We start from the raw sequence: 13033 nt of genomic DNA on the forward strand, positions 1-13033 counted from the left end.
CTTTTTTTACAGCCATCAACTTCAATAACAGAGACTGTTCACTTGCCTAATATATCACATTCCTTGACAGTTGCCATTGTCAAGATATAATCAATGTTTTCATGCACTTTTTAGTGGTTTTAATATCATTTCATATTAGTGTATAAGCCCCTGAGGCTGACATGTTGTAGCTACACCACATTGCTTTTAGAAATTGACAGCAGCTAAAAGCAGTTTTGTTGTTTATGGTAGCATTGTTCTGCAGCTACACAGCAGTTTACCTTTCTGCCATTTACATTGAAAATTATGTTACCTGCAGTCAGTTCAAGACTCTCGCATATCTATATGTCGGAACAGCTACATCATTGGATCAATTGTGTGACTTCAACTTGTGAACACAGCCTCAACCAGATTTTGCATTATCCTAAATGGGTTACAAGTAGATTTAACTCTTGTCTCTTGACTCTTGTCAAGTCTCTTGTCTTACTTTGTGTACTTACACCAAAATAGCGTATTAGAAAGATTTTGCATTCAAAGTCTATTTACAAAAACAATACACTCATTATACAACAGACCCCGTCCCAAAACAGGTATGGGTATGGTACCAAATAGGGATGCCCTTCTCCCCATTCCCTTTCATCCTAGTGATAGAGATGCTGCCCCAGGCAGTTACAGAGCATCCACATGTGTAAGGCTTGAAAATTGGTGATAGAGTCTGTGACAGTGCAGCATTTACGGATGACTTCTTAATACTAATCACAAATCCCTTGCAGACATTTCCCCATGTAGTTTTTGATAGATTTGCTGTGCTTTCAAATTTTAAAATAAATTATGCTAACATCTCGGCTCCTCAGGCTGAAATAGTTAACTCAATTATGAGATCTTCTCCCTTCAAATGGAGAACTACACAATTTATCAGTCTTAGAATCCAGTTTACATATGATCCTAAACTACCATTCTGGACGAATGATATGCCCATTCTAATCCAAATCATATAATTAAATATGCTTGCTATGCCATGTGTTTCATGGATGGATAGGAAGAACCTCCTGAAATCATTTATCATGCCTGAAATACTCTACCTACTTCAAATGGTCCACAAGCCCTTCCAAAGAGCATTTTTACTCAAATATGCTCACTCTTTGGCGCTTCCCTGTGGAAAGGGAACAAATCTAGATTAGCCCATGACAGGTTAGTCATGAAGAAAAAGAAAATTGGGAAATTTGGCCTGCCAGATGTTCAAACATAGTATAGTGTTGTTAAGATAAAGCAATAGATCCAGCTTAATCTAGCCCTTGCCACGCTAGGTACTGAGTTAGAGCTTGTATATTTCACCCCAGTCCACAATACTTCCCTCTGGTTTCTGAATTTGGCAGTCGCTGCTAAAAAATCATAACTATAAAGGCACGGCTCAAGTCCTTAGGTACCTTACATGATCAATGGAACCTCTAATGGGTATTTGATATTAGGACATAGAGCTTGAAATTTTATGTACAGGGGCTTGCAAAAGTATTCATACCCCTTGAACTTTTTCACATTTTGTCACCTTACATCCTCAAACTTAAATGTATTTTATTGAGATTTCAGGTGATGGACCAACACAAAGTAGCAGATAATTGTGAAGTGGAAGAAAAATGATACATGGTTTTCAAGTTTTTAATCAAATAAAAACCTGAACAGTGTGACATGCAAAAGTATTCAGTCCCCTGTACTCTGATACCCCTAAATACAACCCAGTGAAATCCATTGCCTTCAGAAGTCACATAATTAGTTAATAGAGTTCATCTGTGTGCAATTTAGTCTCAGTATAAATACACCTGTTGTGTGAAGGCCTCAGTGGTTTGTTAGAGAACACTAGTGAACAAACAGCATCATGAAGACCAAAGAAGTCACCAGACAGGTCAGAGATAAAGTTATGGAGATGTTTATAAAGCAGGGTTAGGTTATAAAAACATATCCCAAGCTTTGAGCATCCCAAAGACTACTGTTCAATGCATTATCCAAAAATGGAAAAAGTGTTCTACAATTACAAACCTACCAAGACATGGTCATCCATCTAAATTGACAGATCGAGCAAGGAGAGCACCTGTCAGAGAAGCAGCCAAGAGGCCCATGGTCACTCTGGAGGAGCTGCAAAAATCCTCAGCTCAGATTGGAGAAATCTGGCTTTTATGGAAGAGTGGCAAGAAGAAGACTATTGTTGAAAGACAGACATAAGAAGTACTGTTTGCAGTTTGCTACAAGCCATCTAGGGGACAAAGCAAACATGTGGAAGAAGGTGCTCTGGTCAGATGAGACCAAAGCAGAACTTTTTGGCATAAATGCAAAGTGCTATGTGTGGTCCAAAAGTAACACTGCTCATCACCCTGAACACACTATCCCCACTGTGAAACATGGTGGTGCAAGTATCATGCTGTGGGGATGCTGTTCTTCAGCAGAGACAGGGAAACTGGTCAGAGTTGATAGGAAGATGGATGGAGCTAAATTCAGGGCAATCGTGGAAGAAAACCCGTTGGAGGCTGAAAAAGACTTGAGACTGGGAAGGAAATTCATCTTCCAGCAAGACAATGACTCTAAACATACAGCCAGATCTTTAATGGAATGGATGAGATCAAAGAATATTCATGTGTTATATTCAATGTCCAGACCTAAATCCCATTGAGCATCTGTGTCAAGATAGGAAAATTGCTGTTCAAAGACACTCTCCATCCTACTAAATGCTCCATAGTGGCCTCTGCACAAGGTATTATGCCCATAGTGGACCACCCATGATCAATTATAATTCTTTTCAGACCCCAGAGTATAATGATTGGAAATTGGGGAAGTGACATGAACAACAATGGTACTTACCTCTCCCGGGCTCTGGCACACTCCCTGCTGTTTTTGGCCCTCTTCAATGTTGGACCAGACGTCACGTGAGCCATGACAGCGTTGCGACACATAATGAAGCTGGCCTGGCCCACGTGACGTCTGGGACTACACTAAATAGGCCCAAAGCCTGCCGGAACGTAGGAAAGTTAAATTACAGTGTTTTTTATGTTCCCTCACCTCCCTTGGGCCTCTGAAAAGACCCCGGAGTATAATGATAGCAGTGTTTGTTGGGGTTAACAGGCCACAGCCTCACTTACCAATCCACGGGAAGTGGAGGCGTTTGTGAGCAGGAGCGGGGATCAGTAAATAAATAGACACTGTTACCTGCTGGGGTTACTCCAGCAGATAATGGCCTATTAAAAAAAAAAAAGAAAAAAAGCATCAGGGGCCCCCTGGGCCCCCTAATGTCCTGGGCCCTGTGGCAGCGGTTACTGCTGCTACCCCGGTATTTACACCACTGCACCTCATATTCCTACAATGAAATATATTAGCGTGACGTAAAAATGCGATCTATGACAAATTTTGATGCAACCAGCTTTTAAAAAGCTGCAAAACTTGGTTTGTGACTTTTTATTATCAGAAAACTGACCTGAGTTGTTAATAAGTCCCCCCATCATGTCTTGTTGTGTATAGGAAACTAGATGGATGGACTGCAAGGTGCTGTCATATCCATCTCATATTTCGCATGCAGAACAGGGTGGCAATGTGTGAGGTAAAATTCCAGGTCTGTTTGTCCCAAGTGGTCAGACCCCCACAGATTAGATAGATGTCCACAGTGAAAAGTTGTGCAGTGAAAAAGGGATAACTTAAAATTTCTAGAATAAATCTTTGTGGAATATCCCACAACATTTTTTCTCAATGAATTACTGCTCCTTATGTCTTACTCGAAACAGGAATGTTCATCGAGAATATAATAGATCGTAAAAGGTCAACCAGGTAATCACAGATTAGCCTTGAGGGCATTGGCAACTGTTACTGTGTATGAATGCCAAGATTTTAATGTAAAAGGCATGCCAGGAAACTGCAATGTTATTTGCAGAAAAAAAACATTTCTGCCCCTGCTTAAGCCAAAGATGATTTAACGGGTGAAAATTGGATGGTCAGCTGACTGCTTGAAAGTATATAATTCACGCCTGGCTTTCAGATTTGGGGAAATCCCCGGGGTATGTATAAAAGTAACATATATATAAAATGTATACTGTCATTATTTTACTGTTAAGCTGTTGAACATGTTACAAATCTATTCTGCTTCCATGCTTACTATATTACACCATGTTCTACTACTAACTTGGACTGTTTTACTTGATCTCTGATGATTTTATTTATGCCATAATTTGCACTACTATCTATTTTGTGTCAAACATCTCAATGTATATTATATTACATTGTATGTTTAATAAAATGAGCTTTTTTAAAAAAATTAACTATCTGCAGTTTGCCAAAGTGTACGTGAGTTAACCAAAATCCCTCAGGAAAAATGTCTTGTGGACAGATTAGATCAAGATAGAGCTTTTTGGTAAAGTACACCATTCTACTGTTTACCGAAAACTGAATAAGGTCTATAAAGAAAAGAATACAGTGCCAACAGTCAAATATGGTGGAGGTTCAAAGATGTTTGGGGGTTGTTTTGCTGTCTCTGGCACTTGGTACCTTGACTGTGCAGTATATATACAGTCCTATGAAAAAGTTTGGGCACCCCTATTAATCTTAATCATTTTTAGTTCTAAATATTTTGGTGTTTGCAACAGCCATTTCAGTTTGATATATCTAATAACTGATGGACACAGTAATATTTCAGGATTGAAATGAGGTTTATTGTACTAACAGAAAATGCGCAATATGCATTAAACCAAAATTTGACCGGTGCAAAAATATGGGCACCTCAACAGAAAAGTGACATTAATATTTAGTACATCCTCCTTTTGCAAAGATAACAGCCTCTAGTCGCTTCCTGTAGCTTTTAATCAGTTCCTGGATCCTGGATGAAGGTATTTTGGACCATTTCTTTCTACAAAACAATTCAAGTTCAGTTAAGTTAGATGGTCGCCGAACATGGACAGCCCGCTCTCAAATGATCTGAAAACAAAGATTGTTCAACATAGTTGTTCAGGGGAAGGATACAAAACGTTGTCTCAGAGATTTAACCTGTCAGTTTCCACTGTGAGGAACATAGTAAGGAAATGGAAGACCACAGGGACAGTTCTTGTTAAGCCCAGAAGTGGCAGGCCAAGAAAAATATCAGAAAGGCAGAGAAGAAGAATGGTGAGAACAGTCAAGGACAATCCACAGACCACCTCCAAAGAGCTGCAGCATCATCTTGCTGCAGATGGTGTCACTGTGCATCGGTCAACTATACAGCGCACTTTGCACAAATAGAAGCTGTATGGGAGAGTGATGAGAAAGAAGCCGTTTCTGCACGTACGCCACAAATAGAGTTGCCTGAGGTATGAAAAAGCACATTTGGACAAGGCAGCTTCATTTTGGAAACAAAAATTGAGTTGTTTGGTTATAAAAAAAGGCGTTATGCATGGCGTCCAAAAAGAAACAGCATTCCAAGAAAAACACATGCTACCCACTGTAAAATTTGGTGGAGGTTCCATCATGCTTTGGGGCTGTGTGGCCAATGCCGGCATCGGGAATCTTGTTAAAGTTGAGGGTCGCATGGATTCCACTCAGTATCAGCAGATTCTTGAGAATAATGTTCAAGAATCAGTGACGAAGTTGAAGTTACGCCGGGGATGGATATTTCAGCAAGACAATGATCCAAAACACCGCTCCAAATCCTCAGGCATTCATGCAGAGGAACAATTATAATGTTCTGGAATGGCCATCCCAGTCCCCAGACCTGAATATCATTGAACATCTGTGGGATGATTTGAAGCGGGCTGTCCATGCTCGGCGACCATCTAACTTAACTGAACTTGAATTGTTTGTCCAAAATACCTTTATCCAGGATCCAGGAACTGATTAAAAGCTACAGGAAGCGACTAGAGGCTGTTATCTTTGCAAAAGGAGGATGTACTAAATATTAATGTCACTTTTCTGTTGAGGTGCCCATACTTTTGCACCGGTCAAATTTTGGTTTAATGCATATTGCGCATTTTCTGTTAGTACAATAAACCTCATTTCAATCCTGAAATATTACTGTGTCCATCAGTTATTAGATATATCAAACTGAAATGGCTGTTGCAAATACCAAAATATTTAGAACTAAAAATGATTAAGATTAATAGGGGTGCCCAAACTTTTTCATAGGACTGTAGATTGCTGCACACACCGTACTTGCTTTACTTGATAAGCAAGTTGATCTACTGAGGGCATAGGCCTCCTGACTAAATGGTGTTGTGATGTGAAAACTCTGAGCTCTTCTCTTGTTATTACCAAATATATATATTTATATATGTATAACAATTGCTTATCATGTAAAGCAACTATGGTGTGTGCAGCGATCTCTATATACTGTATTGTGGGTTGGAGAACCCTTCTGCTAGCACCACCACTAAAGTCTCTATTTGAGTGCACAATACCAGTGAAATATCTCTTTAACTGTATGTAGGGCATCATAAAATATGAATTTTACAAAAAGATTTTGGTTTGCAATGTTGTGCCCAGTGTCAGAAAGCTGGGCTTGAGTCCTAGGTCATGGGTTTTCCCGCAGGACAATGACCCCAAACATACTTCAAAAATCACTCAGAAATGGATGGAAACCAAGCTCCGGAGAGTTCTGAAGTGGCCGCAATGAGTCCGGATCTAAATCCCATTGAATCCCATTAAGAGAACTTAAAACTGCTGTTGGGAGAAGACACCTTCAAATATGAGAGTCCTGGTGCAGTTGGCAAAAGAAGAGTGGTCCACAGTTCCAGTTGAGATGTAGAGGTGTAAGAAGCTTCTTGATGGTTATTGGAAGTGATTCATTTCAGTTAATTTTTCCAAAGGGTATGCAACCAATTAAGTTTAGGATGCCAGTAATTTTGTCTGGCCCATTTTTGCAGTTTTTCATGAAATTATATCATTTTTGGCTTTTCTCAATTTTTTTTTGTGTTGTTCCAATACCCACAAAGGAAATAAACATGTGTATAACAAAACATGTGTAATTGCAATAATTTTCTAGGAGAAATACTTCTTGAATACATTTCAGGGTTGCCAACAATAACGGACATAACTCTATATACTGCTACTTATAGTGTTTATGGCATTAGCTGGTGCTTACAATTGCTAAATTAAATTTATTTGTTAATTTAAGCATTTTCTTTAAAATGACCTTTATGCTTTTGCCTCAGTGAGAAGTAGAAACCCATGCGGTGACCTGGGACTAGCATTGTGGAGATAGCGCAATTACACGTAAGCCCCTAGTTGGTGGCCTTTCTGGTCATGGTTGCTTTTGGCACCAAGTCCTCTTATAGACCCCAGAGAAGTCAAATTGAACTGCCTGTTAGCCCTAACTGCCACTAACTACCCCAAAGAATTAATGCTGCTCTGCACACTTTCTCTCTGATCTAAAGATAACTACTGCCTGAAGTGAACAGACAGTAACGTCCTAGCCAAAGGCTGGGGATTCCTAGCACCCACTAAACATTTTCCACCTTCTAAAGAAAAACCCAGAGCATAAGCCACTCCTGCTGGAACAGCAACACTGAAATGGCTGATTAAATCATGAATGTCCAGCATAAAGGTGGACAGTGCTGATTGTGGTGACAGTAACACTTTGAAACCTGAAACTATAGACCACAACATATAAATGGTTTATACACCTATTATTCTCCTCTCAGAGGACTAATAAAACATTGTAAAACAGCTCAAATATATTATGTACTAGCATCTGCCCCCGACTTCGTCTGCAGGTTGGAGTTGGCGCTGAGCCGCTGATATTTAGGCATTCGCTGTTGCTTATGATCCGCCGTGTGCCACCATGTCCACTCCTGCGCGCCCCTGTCCCATTTGTTCCTCGCCTGTCCCCGCGGGCTCTTTACCTACTGCCCGTTCCTGGCTCACTGCAGCCACCCTCATCCCCCACACAGATGCCGTTTCCCGCCCCGGCCCCGTTCTCTCTCGCATGGCCACGGCCCCGTGGCACCCCCTGCGCCCCCATCCTCTTCCTGCCCCCCCATGCGACACCCCTGACCCCCCCCCCCCCATCTTCCTCCTGGGGGCCCCCCGGGTCAACCTCCCCACCCCCACTTTTTCTGCAGACCCTGCCCTCCTATGGCCCCCACCTGTCAGGCACCCCCTACCCCGCCCCTTCCTGTTTATCAGTCCCCCCTCTGTAAAATACCCTAACTCCTCTGCCGTCACGTGCAGTGTCCCACTGCTGAATGATGGTGTGCGAACGCAGACTAAGGGTACATGAGCGCTATATGCCCGACTTACCTGCAGATTCTGTAGGCCTCAGGCGGTGCGGGACAGCAGGCTTTCTAGAGAGTGGCGCAGGCGAGCCTTTCCCTGGCCATGGCACAATAGTTTGATGCTGCAGTGAGCCCTTCACGTCTTGCTGCCACACAGTCCCTTGCCTGGTCCGGCCGCTGCAGAGCGCACAGCGAAGTCATGTTGGTTTGCTTGCTGTGCACCCGATAGCTCCGCCCACACAGAGAAGCGGCAGACAACTAGGTGAGCTGCTGAAAGGGCTGGGATGACGTCATCCCAGGTCCTACAGCGTCCCAGGTCCTGCAGTGAATTCGAAAATGAAAAGCACCGGTCACAGGAGAGAATTGCGATGGTGTACGGGAATGCCCCAAGGTATGTATGTGCGCAATTTCAGCCAAATCCGTTCGCCCGTCTAGGTGTCATTGAGGAACAAACATCCAAACTCACAAACATCCAAACACACAGTCTTTCACATTTATAATATTAGTCGGATAAAGTGGTAAAGTTCTTAGCAGTGGCCTGTTTTGGGGTACGCTGCACCCACATACTGTGAACTATGGTTTATAGATGCGTATGTGATTATATTCTCCCAATGTGGCATGCCTGGGATTAATTATATTTCGCTGTTATGTTATAAACTTTACAATAGAGGTGTAAGAACTTGTATGAGGCCAGGTTCACATGTGTTTGGCTGGGCAATGTTTGAATACTCTTTTTTTATTTTTACCCAAATCTAGGACTGTACTGTAAAGAAGCTAAAGTAAAGTAAAATCTAAGCATGCGGTGTCCTATAAGATATTTAAGAAAATATAAACAGGGGAACCCTGCCTGATATACATATTCAGATCACATAACTAATTATATAGAGATTTTAAGTGTCTGCTAAGAGCTACCCAGAATTGCCTGGTATGAAGATAGAAAACACAGAGTGGCAAGCAAAGGAGGCCATAAACCACCTCCTTTCTATATGCATTGCTCTCCCTCTATCAAACACACAAATTGGATACTATTTCAAGGCACACCAGTAATCTAAATCCTACAGCCTTGTTAAAACTCCAGACACACACATCTGACAGATACAACAGAGATTAATGAGCCATGACCAGAAGTTTGATTTTTCTGTCAAGTGCTCCCATCCGTTTTTAATAAACAGAGGGACAACATAAACGCTAAATGCTAGGTGCTCTTTGCTGCTCCTGCTAAGCTTGCTGCTTTTTGGTGATATATGTCTTTTTGCTGAGTTATTACTGAGAGCCACTGACAAATACTTTACTAGACCCTTCAGTGAGACCTCCAATAAAAAGGCCTCTTTAATGTGAATTGTACAGGAATTACCAGTGCGATAACCTTAACCATACCACTGCCAAACTGAGCAGCAGTGCCTTATCAGTAGGAGGTAACCTGATCTGTGCACTTCATCAGAAACTGCTTGGAATCTATGCCATACTTTGTACAAAACTGAGATTATTATTGTTACTGTTATTCTGTTGACAATAGATATGCATTAAGAGTTAAATTATATATTTATACTACATTATATTTTAATTTGTGTGACTTTTATCATATGCTTGTAGTGAACATGCAAGGTTACTGTAGAATCTTGCTTTTAATTTCACACTAGTGTTGCAAAGTAAATGAGCGCTTTCCTAATAAGCTGAAACACAACCTTGATGAAGTATTTCTATTAAAATCGTCATGTCTATATATGGCATCATACACACTGTTTTAGCCTGGTTGCCAAAGGGTTAATAAAACTATTTTGTGCTTTAGGCTAAAGCCCTATGTTGGAAAAAAAGCTGCTTTTTACAGTACCTGCAAAATGAATGAGATTCTGCTGAATCCTAACTACACCTTGCAGAAAAAAAATCAGCAGTGGAAAAGCTGCGTTTTTAAAAACGTCCGCGTCTTTGAAAATCGCAACATGTCAATTACACCTGCGGAAACGTTCCCGTTTTCCATATAGGTATAATAAGGGCAGAAATTACACCTGTGGTGTCTTCTACTTCTTTTGGATAGCAAAACATTTTAAGGCTAAATCCTGTCCACTTTGCAGGTACTGTAAAAAGCTATGGATTTTGCCACATCACGCCGTTTACACCAATAAATGTATTGTTTTTCTGTTATCAGAGTTACGTGAGGGCTTATTTTTTGATAATTGAATTGACATTGTCTGGGCCTCTGGCTGCTGGCTTAACCTCATCAGCACCCTGAAATTGTATAATGTGGGGGAAGCTGATGGTGGTGACAGTACCGTATTTTGCGGACTATAAGGCGCACCGGACTATAAGGCGCATTACCCATGAGCGCCTTATAGTCCTGCCTAGGTCCATATATAAGGCGCACCGGACTATAAGGCGCACCGAACTATAAGGCGCAGCGCTGTCCGGTGCGTCTTATATGTGATTGAAAGCGGCGGCCGGCAGACTTTGCCGGCGGCCGCTTAACCCCCCGCATGACAGCCGCTTCTATTCATTTCAATGGCACGCTTCCATTGAAATGAATGGAAGCGCTCGGCACGCGAGGAGTTAAAGGGATGCTACCATTAAAAGAACTTCTTCCTTCTTAATCACGTCGGAATAGTCTCCTTACCTTTTTACCATAACCAGCGCCGCCTTCTTCCGCAGCTCCGTCTCTGTCTTCTTTGGGCCTCATGGATGACGCATGCGCAGTCGGCTCTAACAGGCTCTCGCAGCCAGAGCCGACTGCGCATGCGTCATCCATGAGGCCCAAAGAAGACGACACGGAAGGCGCGAACACAGCTCAGGGAGAAGGCGGCGCTGGCTATGGGAAAGGTAAGAGACGAATAGCCTTTTTAAGGCTATTCCGACGTGGTCAGGGGGAAGAAGTTCTTTTAATGGTAGAATCTAGAGTTGAGCGAGTACTGTTCGAATCGGCTGATCCAAACAGTACTCGCTCATCTCTAGTAGAATCCCTTTAAGCAGCGGCCGCCGGCAAAGTCTGCATGCCGCTTCCATACATTACAATGAGAGCGCGCTATTCAAATAGTTAGAGATGAACGAATACTATTTGAATAGCGCGCTCCCATTGCAATGTATGGAAGCGGCATGGAGACTTTGCCGGCGGCCGCCGCTTAACTCCTCACGTGCCGCCGCTTCAAGCCTTATATAAGGCGCACCGGACTATAAGGCGCACTTTCGATTTCTGAGGAAATCGAAGTATTTTATGTGCGCCTTATAGTCCGGAAAATACGGTAACACTTTGAAACTTCTTAGTTATAGAACAAAATCATCAAAGTGGCTTTTGCAACCTATTATTCTCACAGGGGACTGTGGAGAAGGTTGCTGCGCTGCAGTCATGGTACATAGTTATGTTGCATTTTCACATCTTAATGCCAAATTGCTTGTAGAATAGTACAGAGATCTGGATAAAATAATTGTCTGCTCTAGTGTATTAACTACAGGAGATACAATAACTGGGGCTAAATTATTAAAAGAAGCACCCCTCTTATTTAATGTGGTGTATATGAAGATATCTATTTGAAAATCTTTTTATGGTCACTATGAGCAGGTATATATTTGCACTTATATTTGAGTTCTCCATTCTTTGATAAATGTGGCATAATACTGTGTAATGCTCCTTTTTATAGTTATTTTCAAATTTGGCAAGACAGAATACCACCACAACATTGCCCATTCAATATATTTTTAAAAATTTACACAAAAATTTGTGTAAACAGATTAATAAATGTAGAGCACTGTATTTGTCAGTTAATCTTGAGCAAATTGGATTGGAATTTCTGTTAGTAGATTTTGTAAGATTCTTCTATTGATATCTTGGTAGACTCTGGTGATCCTAAAGGAGTTCTCCACTTTGGACAATCACTATTCATTAAAAGGGTTCTTTAACAACATGTCTCGCTCCTAGAATCCCCAGATATCCTCTGTAATCTGTGGGTAAAAATAGCAGAAAGTGCTCAGATTCCAAATAGCACCACCACCGGAGAAATGAAGCACTACAAAATACTCTTTTATATCAATGGAGTGTCTGTGTCATGAAGGACAGCCCAGATCTTCCTGAGATAAAAATGTTCTTTGTAACCATTTTTTACTTCGGCCAAGTGGTGATAATTCTGAATAGGGAAACACCTTTATCAACTCAGCATTCCCTAAGACTGAGGCCCCACGTTTCGGGCCGCAGCAACAAAGTGCTGCCGGAAAAACTGTGGTGGCAACACATCACTGTTTTTCTGGAAGCGCTTTTCAAAGAAAGTCCGCAGAGGTTTCCTCCGAGGAATTTCTGCTTCTGTTATACCTATAGGGAAACCGCCAGCGTTTCCGTCGGTATAATTGACATACTGTGATTATCATAACCGCAATTTCTATTTGCACTCCACAGCTATTATACAGTATATTCACAGAGGATTCCACATAGCATAACCTATTATACTAATTAAACAAAAATATGCTGATACCATACAGACAATACAGAGTAAAAACCTCCAGAATATATTACGAACCATAGACAGCAGTAACTGAGCAATTCAATAAAAAAGGCCAATCTTCTGACATGTATCAGTTTGTAAAGATGGCGCTCAGAGCTATCGCATCCCCTTCATATCTACGTGTGTTGTCATAGTACTTGGCAGATAGCCAAGAGTAAAATGGTCCTTCTTTCTTGCAAATGTTCTATTCCTCGGCAAGACCAATACCCTATAGAAATCATATAATTATATAGCTTTTTAAGCCACAGAGAAATGAAATCGGTAATTACAGCTATATTACTTCAGAATATGCATATAACAAAATATGTGTATAAGGATATATTTAATTTCTGTTGGTAAACTATTTATATTTGTGCTCTA

This window comes from Leptodactylus fuscus, chromosome 2 (assembly GCF_031893055.1).
Source record: "Leptodactylus fuscus isolate aLepFus1 chromosome 2, aLepFus1.hap2, whole genome shotgun sequence".
NCBI classification, from domain to species: domain Eukaryota; kingdom Metazoa; phylum Chordata; class Amphibia; order Anura; family Leptodactylidae; genus Leptodactylus; species Leptodactylus fuscus.